General features: G+C 40.0%; 1 protein-coding gene across 7 annotated transcripts in view; it reads right to left on the bottom strand.

The window, feature by feature from the left end:
• Positions 1-13,066, bottom strand: part of cep43 (centrosomal protein 43) — a 113,750-nt gene that overhangs the window by 29,222 nt on the left and 71,462 nt on the right. The window lies entirely within an intron of this gene.

Genomic DNA, 13,066 nt, shown 5'->3' with positions numbered 1-13,066 from the left:
TTGAGAAGGTGCTGGTGAGCGATCTTCTTGAACCTCTGCAATCCATGTGGTGTATACACACTACAGCGTTTGCAGGAAGGGCATTCCAAGATTTTGACTCAGCAACATAAAAGGAACAGTTCCAACTTATCTGCTGCCCTTGTCTTTACAGTTCGGAGAGTTTCCTCATGTGGAAGGTGCTAAGGACCTTCATCAATTATTGTAGTTCATCTTCAGGGAACACACACCGCTACGGTTCTCTGCTAATGGCAAAAGGTGATAAATGGGATAGCAATCAAGTGGGTTGCTTTGTCGTAAATGGCATCGAGCTTGAGTATTATTGGGCAGGACATATCCAGGAAAATGGAGAGCATTCTTGTACACTCCTGACTTGTGGTTTCGAGATGGTGGAAAAGCTCTGAGAAATCAGGAGGTGGGGTGAGTTACTGTAGAACTTCCAGCCTTTAACCTGCTTTAGTAGCCACAGTCTAAGTTAGTTTCTGTTCAATGGAATGAGAGTTTAAATTTTATGTCTCTTTAACAGTCAAACAGGACAGTTCTAGAGCTGATTGAGAACAGGTGATATTTGGGTCTCCTGTGGTTCAGAGGTAGTGAGCCAGAAGGCCTGGATTCAAATCCCACCTGCTCCAGAGGTGTGTCATAACATTTTTAAATTTAAAAAAAGCAAAATACACTCATGGTAGAGTGGCGGCACCCCACCTTCACCAGGAGTGTGCCATGACAGATCTGATCAAGTTGACGCAAATGAGAGTGGGCTCTTGGAGGCCCAGGTTCAAGTCCCACAGACATGAAAATGTGTCATAGCATATCTGAACAGATTGATTAAAACATCTACAACCTTCATCCCCACCCCCATCCACCAACTGTACTCTTTGCTACCTTCTGCCACCCTCCTCTCTGACCTACCACCTTCATCCCCACCCCCAGCCACCTATTGTATTCTGCCATTTTCTCCCCATCCCCAGCCCCTTCCCATTTATCTCTCCACCCTGGAGGCTCCCTGCCTTCATTCCTGATGAAGGGCTTTTGCCCCAAACATTGATTTTCCTGCTCTTCAGATGCTGCCTGATCTGCTGTGCTTTGGCAGTACCACTCTAATCTTGACTCTACACGTGACTCCAGACCCACAGCAAGGTGATTGACTGTTAACTGTCCTCTGGGCAATCAGGGATGGGCAATAAATGCTACCTGAACTGTGATGCCCTCAACGTGCGAATTAATAAAGAAAAAACAATCTTCACATTTTTTTCATTAACTATTAATGAAATTCTACTTAATAAATTCTACTTGATTCATAAATATTGGTCATCCAAGTCAGCATTAAGACTTCAGTTTTATACCTCAAAACCCTTGGATCATCCAACAGCACTTAACTATGGATACATTGATGCAAAGCTCAGCTCTGACATCCACAGATTCAGTTGAAGTCAGAACACTTCTCAGCAAGACACAGAAATTTCACCTGGATGAACATTCAGACAAAGCTTGCCCAACTCAAGCCAGAAATGAAATCTTCTCATTTTTCACAACTCTACCATAGCATGTACTATGCTTCCTCTTTACACAATTATAGTAGCTTACAAAGTTAAAAATCACACAACACTAGGTTATAGTTCAACAGGTTTAATTGGAAGCACACTAGCTTTTGGAGCGCCGCTCCTGGGGACACAATCACCTGATGAAGGAGCAGCACTCCGAAAGCTAGCATGCTTCCAATGAAACCTGTTGGACTATAACCTGGTGTTGTGTGATTTTTAACTTTGTACACCCCAGTCCAACACCAACATCTCCAAATCATAGTAGCTTACAATACCTTGCTATTGCAACACTCCCCTTCCCAATGTCAGTCCAATATTAATACAAACTTCTGTTAGCAAGTTAGTAAGAATGCTTAGCCACTTTTGCTACATTTCACATCTAACTACAGGATAAAATCCATTAAAAGGTTTGGGGTGAAAATTTTAAAATGTGCTCAGTCTGGGAATGGCACTTGTGGAAAAGAGAGGTAGGTATGAAGGGCAAGAAAAAGAAAAAGGTATTTAATTTAGCTTTTGTTTGTCACTAAATATAAAGTTTTGAAAAATAAAACTATTGATAGGTTCCATGTCTGGCTTTACAAACCAACATGATTGCTATAAAAGCAGGCTTTGAAAGACATGCTTGTCACCTGTCAATTGAATGTTACCTTGCAGAGCTTGAAACTAGAGTCATTTTATGTTGGAAAAGGCTGAAAAATATCCTGCCAAATGCACATCGTTCAAAAGAACAAAACATTGCGGATGCTGGAAATCTGAACTAAACAAAAATTGATTTAAAAAATACTCAGCAGTTCAGGCAGCACCTGTGGAGAAAGGAACAGAGTTAATGTTACTCATTCTGAACAAGGTCATAACTTGAAATGCTAAATCACCACAAGTGCTGCTATATTTTCTAAAAGTCCACTTTGTGACGAAGGATCACATATGAGAGCAGTATGAGGTAGGTTGGCTGGTGGTGGCCTCACTTTCTGTTTCTGTAACTGCAGTGATTCACATTTATCCTTTCTTTTGGTACAATAGCAGATTTTCCCCAAATGGAGGAACAGCTTTTGAACATAAAAAAAGGTGTTTATTTGCCACCATAGGTCAATCTTTCCCTCCACCCATTCATTCTTTAAATCTGTTATTTCCTACCAGTAACTTCTAAGTTTTGGTCCCTTAATCATTCCTTATTACTTGATAAAGAACCCAGAGCTTGGGACACAAGAAGCTGAGATGTCAGCTGGCCCTTAACATTCTTTGACTCATCATTGGAATCAAAATAAAGAACAGATTCATACTGAATTTCTGGAAATAATTCAAAGCCTACAGACATACAAGGCGTTATGCAAAGGACAGCCTAACCGGGTATCTAACTTGATAAACGTATAATTGCAGATTTCATACTGCACCATAAATAAGCCATGCCATTATCAAAGATTAATTGCACCCACAATATTTACAACAGTTTGTTAAACATGTTGAATCAATTGTCAAGGCTGACCCTTCTGCCACTTAACATTCAGTTTCCAGCTTTTCAGACAGTGAGGCTAGTTTAGAAACTGCAGCAAGTTTCAGTGTCTGAAGTGACATGACCATCCAGTTTTTGCTGATCTACATTTGCTTCCATTCCCACAAAATTTCAGTTTAAACAACATGGATTATATGGTAATAGTAAAAGATTTAACATAGTAAAACATTCCAAGGTTCCAACATTCCATTCCTCACAGGAATGCCATCAACCTACGTTTGATAAGAGTCACATAAGTATATTAAATACCTCATTATCTAGCAGGTACAGGGAATGGGCTGAAGTTGGTGGGCAGGGGGTGTGGTGTACAGGAATCTGTTGATTGTAGGAGGAATAGACTCTAATAGAGGCTCTACACAATATACTCTAATCTTAAAGCTAAATCTCAATTTACTCCCTGAGTTCTGGAAACTCAGTATTTCACTACGTGCATCAATGGAACCGACACTGGCATCTGGGATTTAGGCCCAGCAGTTCTCTTGAATAAATTCCTCATATCTGCCTGCTTGCATGCTTTCATTCTCTTGTGCAGATATTGGGAATATGAAGTGGAAACTACATTACATTTGTGCAGTAAACTAATTTTGATGCACAACAAATTTCAAACCATCATGAAACTCTTTCAACCCTGCTCTCTCTTGTCATCACTTGCCTCTTCTTGAACATTAGACTTTAGATTCCCTACAGTGTGGAAATAGGCCCGTCAGCCCAACAAGTCCACACCGACCCTCCGAAGAGTAACCCTCCCAAACCCATTTCCCTCTGACTAATGCACCTAACACTATGGGCAATTTAGCATGGCCAATCCACCTGACCTGCACATCTTTGGACTGTGGGAGGAAACCGGAACACCCGGAGGAAACTCACACAGACATGGGGAGGATGTGCAAACTCCACACAGTCGCCCAACGCTGGAATTGAACCTGGGACCCTGGTGCTGTGAGGCAGCAGTGCTAATCACTGGACCGTACCGCCTCGTGGTCACAACTCAAAATATTGTCTATAATTTATTCTGTATTTAAAGGCATTGCAACAGAAGCATTATTGTTAAAATGCGACCATTCATCCAGTTCATTTCTGGAAATGTTTTTGACAGCACTAGCACAGTTCACTAATTCCATGATTTTTTTCATGCATAGTCCTTACTTATTTGCTTTCTTGCACACAAAATCCATCAAAAACGTCTTTGTCTGACAACCCTTCTTCGAACATTATGAAAGGCCTTCAGTTTCACCAGCATCTTTGCAGTTTCACTTTTCACTTGGTTCCATGTACATAACATATTAAAAACAGCATCTCTGATACAGTATCCGGACTGAAATTTATTAATTTTTGCTTGGTAGTTTGTCAGTTTTCCCATCAAATCATGTGGATAAAATATTTTCAAAATACTGGATCACACCCATTGGCTGAATGAAACTTGTCACATTAGAATGGAGAAACACACAAAGATCTTGCCTTAAAGTCTTGCTTTCTTCAGACATTCTTATGTTTTAGGACTGAAAATGTGTTGCTGGAAAAGCGCAGCAGGTCAGGCAGCATCTAGGAAGCAGGAGAATCGATGTTTCAGGCATGAGCCCTTCTTCATGTCCGAAACGTCAATTCTCCTGCTCCTTGGATGCTGCCTGACCTGCTAAGCTTTTCCAGCAACACATTTTCAGCTCTGATCTCCAGCATCTGCAGTCCTCACTTTCTCCTATTCCTATGTTTTACAAATGTGCTTTTACACCAGGCACAAAAACATGATGAAACCATCAAGTAAAAATGCCTGCATCTATTTAAGCATCACGTCATAATTAAGTGGAAGATGTATTATGCCTTTGAACCATCTTAGTTTTACGTATTTTCCAATAACAGTCAATTCCACTTTATATATTCCTGTGGCATTCCACATACACGTATGGTTATTCAGTCTTTACTTTGCTTAAAGCCACAAACAACCTTTTCATCAGCACTAACTAAGGTTGTGCTTGGAAGCTATTGCCACATTAACCAACAGTGTTATTGATTTGTTTGGCAGTTAGGTCGTGGCCAATCATAACTTTATTAAAAATTTCACAGAAATCTTTAGCTGATTTCATACCTGCAGATTTCTGTTCACCTGGCTTGTCAGCCTTTTACGTCCCATGTATCTTAAAGTAAGTGAGTCATACTTGAGAAAAGGTACACAGCTCCATGATTTTCAGCTTCTCATAAAATTCCTTTGTCTTTTTCACCAACATTGGTCCAAAGATACATGCACCCTCGTGCTCTTTAATGAAAACTATTTGCATAGTGCATGACCTAAGCCTTTAAGCTTAGAAATACGAACCGTTATGCTTTTATCATTCACAAATTTCACACAGAATTTTTTTAACTATCCACTTGTGCTTTAACTGCACAGAACATTGACAAACCAACAATGAATTCCTGAACTAAAGAAGAGAAAAACAAAATTACAATTTCCTTGTCTTTGAAATAGAAAAATGGAAATATGTGAAAGTCAAAACGACATTTTTATTTTCGTTTTCCCTTGGAAGTCGTCTTAGACTACCTGGCAGATTGACTGGGTAAGATTTTGCATATCATGAGATCACAAACTGAACTGGTAACAATTGTAAAGGCCTTTCTGAGAGGGAGGACAATAGGCAATGCTGCTAGTCGCATCTGTGAGAAATACCACAGCAAGGGTGAACATATATGTATTGGATCTTGGCAGATCAAATTCAAAACTGATGTCTTTGAAAACTTTATTAAAATGTTCAATTTTCTTTGAAAGTTTTGCTGCATTACAGGAATTGTGGGTGGTATGGTACGGGATAACGGGTAAGATTCCTGTATTGGTATTAGTGGAGTTAAGCTTTAAAGCAGTTCTAACGGATGAGAGGGGTAAGAAAGCAGGGGTTGGAGGTTGAGGAGTGACTTTATAGAGGTTTATAAAATCATGAGGGGCATAGCTAAGGTGAATAGCTAACCTTTTTCCAAGGTTAGGGGAGTCCAAAACTAGATGGCATAGGTTTAAGGGAGAGGGAAAGATTTAACAGGGACTTGCTGGGCAACATTTTCATACAGAGGGTGATGCAATAATGGAATGAACTGCCACAGGAAGTGGTAGAGGCAGGTACAGTTATAACTTTTAAAAGACATTTGGACAGGTACATGAATAGGAAAGTTTTAAAGGGATATGGGCCAAATGGAACTGGGATGAAAAAGGTTGTCTTAGGAGAAAAAGGTTAACAAAAAGTTGGCCTAAACTCACTGACATTTAGAAGGATCAGAGATAATCTTACTGAAACGTAAAATTACGAAGGGCCCTGACAGAGCGGATACTGAGAAGTGGTTTGCCCTCACTGGGCAATCTACAACAAAGAAGCAGAGTTTCAATATCACTCATTTAAACAGTGATGAGGCAAAACTTTTCTTATCTAATGATAGAACAGACTTCAAAGACTACATGGACAACTGCTGTTATCCAGGAACTCCGTGTTTCTAGTGGGCTCTGGTTCCAATGATATGAAGTCGTTCTGTTGAGTGGATACAGACTCAGCGACACTCCGCATACATAAGTGCACAATGGATTCTGAAATGCTGCAATCATCATCTGGCGAGCCCAGAACATTCCAGGAGCATAAAAATCATGTGCTTGTGAGTGTAATTCCTAAAAGGCAATGGAAGCCTGACTGTGCTGAGATAGAATTTCCTGTCATGAGGCCACAGATCACCATGATTTCCTTTTCATACACCAGTTTTGTATTACTGTAAAGACTCTGGGTAGATAGGTCATCCTGTTGGGGGCTCTACTATGTCACTTAGGGTTTCGCTGTTGGTCATGTCCCCTTCCATTCTTTATCCAGATCCAGAGAAAACCTGAGCGAGATCCCCACAACTTATCATTCCCCTTCTCCTTATGATACCAGGGAGTTCTCCAGTAAGATATAGTGGGATAGCACTCAATGTTTTTAATATATTGGTCAAGCTCTTAGAAATGTCCAGAAAAACAGTACCAGTGAAATCTGAATTAAGTACCCAAAAATCTCCTACTGTGTCAAAATGCCTTTCCAAATGCAACACAGTCAGTCAATTTCAAGCAGCAAATGTGCATCAAAAGCTGAGTAAAACTTTGAACCTATCAAAAACATAAATTGCAGGAAAAATTCAGCAGGTCTGGATGCTGGAACTGGGTCTAAAAATAATGGTCATTCTACCTGATACATTAATTCTGCTTTCTCTCCACAGACACTGCCAGATTTCCTGAGTTTTCCAGCAATTTCTGCTTTTGTTTTTGATTTTCAGCATCCACAGTTCTTTGATTTCTTTTGTTTAGCGCCTATCAGCATGTTCAACTGGTCATCCTGAACAATATTAAGCTTCTTGCAGTGCTGTTGGAGCCATACTGAGTCTGGGGAATTGAGACTACCCTAAACGCCGATGAATTATTTAACAAAACATTTTCCAAAAATGAATTTTAAAAGTATTTTGAATACCCAGGTAAATAGTGCTGTGAAGAAGGCATATGGCGTACTGGGTTTTATTGGTAGAGGAATTGAGTTCCAGAGTCCTGAGGTCATGTTGCAGTTGTATAAGACTCTGGTGCGGCCGCATCTGGAGTATTGTGTGCAGTTTTGGTCGCCATATTATAGGAAGGATGTGGAGGCACTGGAACGGGTGCAGAAGAGGTTTACCAGGATGTTGCCTGGTATGGTAGGAAGATCGTATGAGGAAAGACTGAGGCACTTGGGGCTGTTTTCATTGGAGAAAAGAAGGTTTAGGGGTGACTTGATAGAGGTGTACAAGATGATTAGGGGTTTAGATAGGGTTGACCGTGAGAACCTTTTTCCACGTATGGAGTCAGCTGTTTTGAGGGGGCATAGCTTTAAATTAAGGGGTATAGGACAGATGTTAGGGGTAGATTTTTTACTTAGCGAGTCGTGAGTTCATGGAATGCCCTGCCAGTAACAGTGGTAGACTCTCCCTCTTTATGGGCATTTAAACGGGCATTGGATAAGCATATGGAGGATAGTGGGCAAGTGTAGGTTAGGTGGGCTTGGATCGGCGCAACATCGAGGGCCAAAGGGCCTGTACTGCGCTGTATTTTTCTATGTTCTATGTCTATAAAATATTTAAGAACACAATTTATCATCCAATGCTGTGCGTGAAGCCAGGGTTAAAGAGTCCCATTATCTACAAACTGAGCTAATTCATCCATGGAGGAATGTCATGTACAAAGACACTTTCATTTCAAGTCATATACAGTAATCCAGAGAAATATATTGCTTTGTGGTTAAAATTGAGGTGTTACCTAACAGTATTACCACCTGGCTGGGAGCAAAACAGGAGACATAAAAGAATTTGCATGCATCGGATCCACCGTTCAAGCCAAGCGCACATACGGTACTGTTCAACTCTTTCCAATGGCTGATAGACAAAATATTTAAAATCACAAAACACCTGGTTATAGTCCAACAGGTTTAACTGGAAGCACTAGCTTTCGGAGCATCACTCCTTCATCAGGTGGTTGTGCACAACTCATTCAATGCAGCTCAGCAATCAAATCTAATCTACCTAGCTTAGTGATACACCAAGTTGTGTATTTATCATAGGCCAGAACCTTCTTTTAGGTGTCTTTCTTTTTTAAGTAGAATATACAGTACAGAAACTATGCATTTTTTGGACTTTTTCTTGGAGGCTTGCATTCTTCAAGTTTGTGGTCATGGGGGAAAGTTTGAGTGTCCTTAGCATAAGAGTACACCTGACAATGAAGATAAAAGCTACTTTGAGTCAGTGAAAAAATATTCACACCAATGAAGAGTTGAATGGTGTAGAAGAAGCTAGCCACATGCTCCATGTTGAAGTAACAATGAGTAACAAGTGCCTTACACACAGAGAACTAGGGATGAAGATTCAGCAAGGAACTGGCAGCCTCAGAACCCTTGTTTTAAATGGAAAGAAAAAAGGTAGTGCTAAAACATGCTCTGCAGCCCCTTCCCATTTAAAAATAAATAAATAAAATTACAGGAAATTTTGGTTCATAGGACAGTATGATAAAAATATATAGAGCTTCAACTCATTTACAGAGAGAGTCCATTATTATATTCAAACTAAATATTGAAGCATAAATAGATGTCCCTGCATTCCTGAATATTATGGTTAGAAACACTTTAACCTCCTGAGGTACAGAAGCTGGGCTCCAAAACGTAAGACGGAATACAAGGAATCTGACAGAACCATTTTTCACCAAAACCATTGGTGATTGCTGAAAGGTTCAGATTCTACAAACGCAACCAGCATATGGTGAATCGATCTTCAAGCTCACAGCAATTTTAAAAAAAGAATCAGTAGAGTTTTTGGGTATTTGGAGATAACATGAATGTTGCTATCAGAAACATTCTACTGCGTGGTTTAAGAGAAGCAATCCACAAGAGATAACTGACAGAAAGAAGTCTAGACTTAAAGAAAGAACTGGAAATAGCAGTGTCAATGTAACTAGCAGCCAAGGAAGTTCAGCAGCCAAGCTGGAACCTGACAGTTCACAAAATGGCAGCTGAGAGACAAGCACAATGCAGACTCAATGTGGATAAACAGATCAAACAGCTGCCAATTTCTGGTATGAAAGAAGTTGTATGTAGAAATTGCAGCGAGAAAAAAAAGGAAACAATGCACAGGCAGGTTTGAGGAGGAAACAAACATACAGTAAAAGTAGGAGAAAGTGAGGACTGCAGATGCTGGAGATCAGAGCTGAAAATGTGTTGCTGGAAAAGCGCAGCAGGTCAGGCAGCATCCGAGGAACAGGAGAATCGACGTTTCGGGCATAAGCCCTTCTTCAGGATTTCCTGAAGAAGGGCTTATGCCCGAAACGTCGATTCTCCTGTTCCTTGGATGCTGCCTGACCTGCTGCACTTTTCCAGCAACACATTTTCATACAATAAAACTACACAAACCAAAGAGTAGGAAGAAAATCTATAATGTACAAAAAAAGAGCATGAGAAAACCCCAGACCCTCAGTCCAAAGAAGAATAATTATTAATGATACTGGCCATTGCTGGTGACACCAACTGATATCGGGTCACTCCCTTTCTGAATGATAAGAATGGAAACATATACCCAGAATGACAGTTCCATTGATACCTGAAAGTGTGCATCAGAAACAGCAGAGTCACATTGTGCTACTTACCTCAAATATCGCACTAAGAATGTACACAGGCAAAGTGGTACCTTTGAGGGGTTGTTTCAATGACTGTGAATGTTCAGTTGTACAGTCAGTCAGTCTGAACACTTGCCCTTGCATGTTTCCAAAAGGAAAATTTACAGCTTTATTAGGAAGAATGTGGTTGAAGAAAATCAAACTTAACTGGACTGAAGTAAATTGCTTGTCAGATTCTGGAACTGAGCTGAGCTACCATAATTTCTAAAAAAAACTTGCAATTGCTTTCAACGGAGATCTGAGAAGCATGGAAAAGATCTCTTAAATTGAAAATCAAGAATGAGAATGAAGCCAATGTTGCAAGGCTAGATCAGTGTGCTATAAAAATCAGGCCAAAGGTCAAGGCAGAACTATAGAGAGGCTGGTCAAGACGAGAATCCTCGAACCCACAAATGAGAATGTTGGGCCATGCCTAGTATACCAGTGAAGATGATGGATTGGTACATGTTTGTGGTGAGTTTAAGGTCACTATTAATCTGATTCTGTGTGCTGAGCAGCATCTGCTGCCTTTGATTGATGACTTATTTATGCTGAACTAGCTGGTGGCCAGTTTTTCAGTAAAATTGACCATAGACAAACATACCTACAGATAAATGCAGATCCTAAATCACAGAAATACTGGACATTAAAAAGACAAATACAAGAGACTTCCATTTGGAATAACATCCACACCTATGTTATTCCAACATGCTATGAATTAGATTTTGAGTGCAGCAGCGTCATCTGGACAATATTTCAATCACGGGAATAAATGAAAAACAGCACCTTGACAATTTAGATGCTACTTTGCTGAGACGTGAAGATTATGGGCTCAGAGTCAGGAAAGACAAATATGAATTTTTAAATCATCCATCAAGTTACTTAGGTCATGTCATCAATGTCAAGGTGCTATATAAGTCACTTTCAAAAAAGTGAAAGCCATAACTGAAGCACCAGCACCTAAAATTATTAAATTTGATTAATCGATAGAGGATAGAACAGTTTAACACTTGAACAGGTCGTTTAGCCCACCATTTCTGCACTGACCATGATGCCATTCTAAACAAATCCCATGCTTGCACATGGTCTGTATCCCGTACCTTTAGTTACGTCTTTTACTTGAATATCAATTATCGTGGGTTTACTAACTTACTACAGCAGTTTGTCCCAAACCTTGCAACCATTCTCAAACCAATACACAAATTATTGTGCCAAAAAAAAATTTAAAATAGCAAGATCAACGTGAAGGAGTCTAAAAAGAAGTCTATGCCAAACAGATTTTATTAAAGTCAGAAGCCCTGACACAAAGTTACTGTTGAAACTGCTCTCAACATATGGAGTTGGAGCATTTATGTCTCATATATTACCCAATGGTGATGAAAAGCCAATATTTGGATCTTTTGAATGGTGAACGTTTTTCAGTGGTTGAGCTGGAGACTAAATGGCCTGACTGTCAGCTTCCTGATGGCAACTTCAAAGAAAACCACTGAAATGACTGAAGCAGATCTTGCAAGATTTGGTTATCTGGATCAATTGTTTGTGATAATGGCCCATAGTCTGTAAACCAGTGTGATATAAACTATGTAAAGCAGAGTGGAATTCAACATATCCAATCAGCTCTTTACCACCTAGCCACAAATTTGGCAGAAAGATTCGTTCAGAAAACAAAGCATTCCTTAAAAGCTTACTCTAGAACAGAGATCATTTGATGACTCTAAGTTCTCCAGCATTGCTCAGGGTAAAAAGTACCAGCTGCGAACAGCTTTTGATTTGCTGAAACCACCCATGACAAAAGACACTGCTGACAGCAAACGGGATTTTCAAAAGGAGAACACGGCAAAATGCCACACTTTCCAGAAAGATCAATAATTTTGGTGAGAAATTACGCAACTGGTGAGATTAAATACTAGCCAGCACTGAAGACTGGACAGGACTACTAAACTACACAAGACACAATACGACATCATATGGAGAAGACATGCAGATCAACTTCTGGCAACCAGAATGAATGTGCCTGAGACATTAATTGAAGATCAAAACTAACTGCCGAATAGAGACCTGGATATGTCCGAGGACAGAACAGTAATTAGAGCATCTGAAGGAGACAGTACCTTAGTGGAGAGTGCCATGACATTGTATGAACCTCCAAAGCATTCAGCTGTCTCAAGAAAGGGTGTCAGAAGAGGTTCCTAGTACACCTAAAACACCAGAGGTTAAATCCAGCGAGAAAAATAAACAGATGCTTGAGGTGTGCCGACAGCCACACAGGAACAATGTCCTCTGGAATGACTTACCTACTGATTACAGTATTTTTGATTGTAAATACTTCACATGTTTTCATTTGAGGAAGGGATATTTTCTTTGTGTACGTATGCTGGACTGTCACCAAGAGTCCAATCACAGAGTCATACAGCATAGAAACAGACCTTTCAGTCCATGCCTAACATAATCCCAAACTAAACTAGTCCCACCTGCCTGCTCCAGGCCCATATCCCTCCAAACCTTTCCTATTCATGTATCCATAAAATCATCTTTTGAACCTTGTAATTGTACCCGCATCCACCATTTCCTCAGGATGTTCATTCCACAAGCGAACCACCCTGTGTAAAAAAACTTGCCTCTCATGTCTTTTTTAAATCTTTCTCTTCTCACCTTAAAAACATGCCCCCTAATCTTGAAATTCACTATCTTAGGGAAAAGAAAACTACTATCAATTCTATCTAAACCTCTCATTATTTTATAAACTTCTATTAGGTCACCTCTCAACTTCCTACGCTCCAGTTTTGGGTAAGAAACATCTTCATTTAACCTTGCTTCCTGTAAACATCTCCATAATAAAATTCCTACTGTTTTAACACT

The sequence above is a fragment of the Chiloscyllium punctatum genome, chromosome 11 (genome assembly GCF_047496795.1).
Source record: "Chiloscyllium punctatum isolate Juve2018m chromosome 11, sChiPun1.3, whole genome shotgun sequence".
Lineage (NCBI taxonomy): Eukaryota > Metazoa > Chordata > Chondrichthyes > Orectolobiformes > Hemiscylliidae > Chiloscyllium > Chiloscyllium punctatum.
The sequence above is the reverse complement of the archived record's forward strand: the minus strand, read 5'-3'. Positions and strand labels throughout refer to the sequence as shown.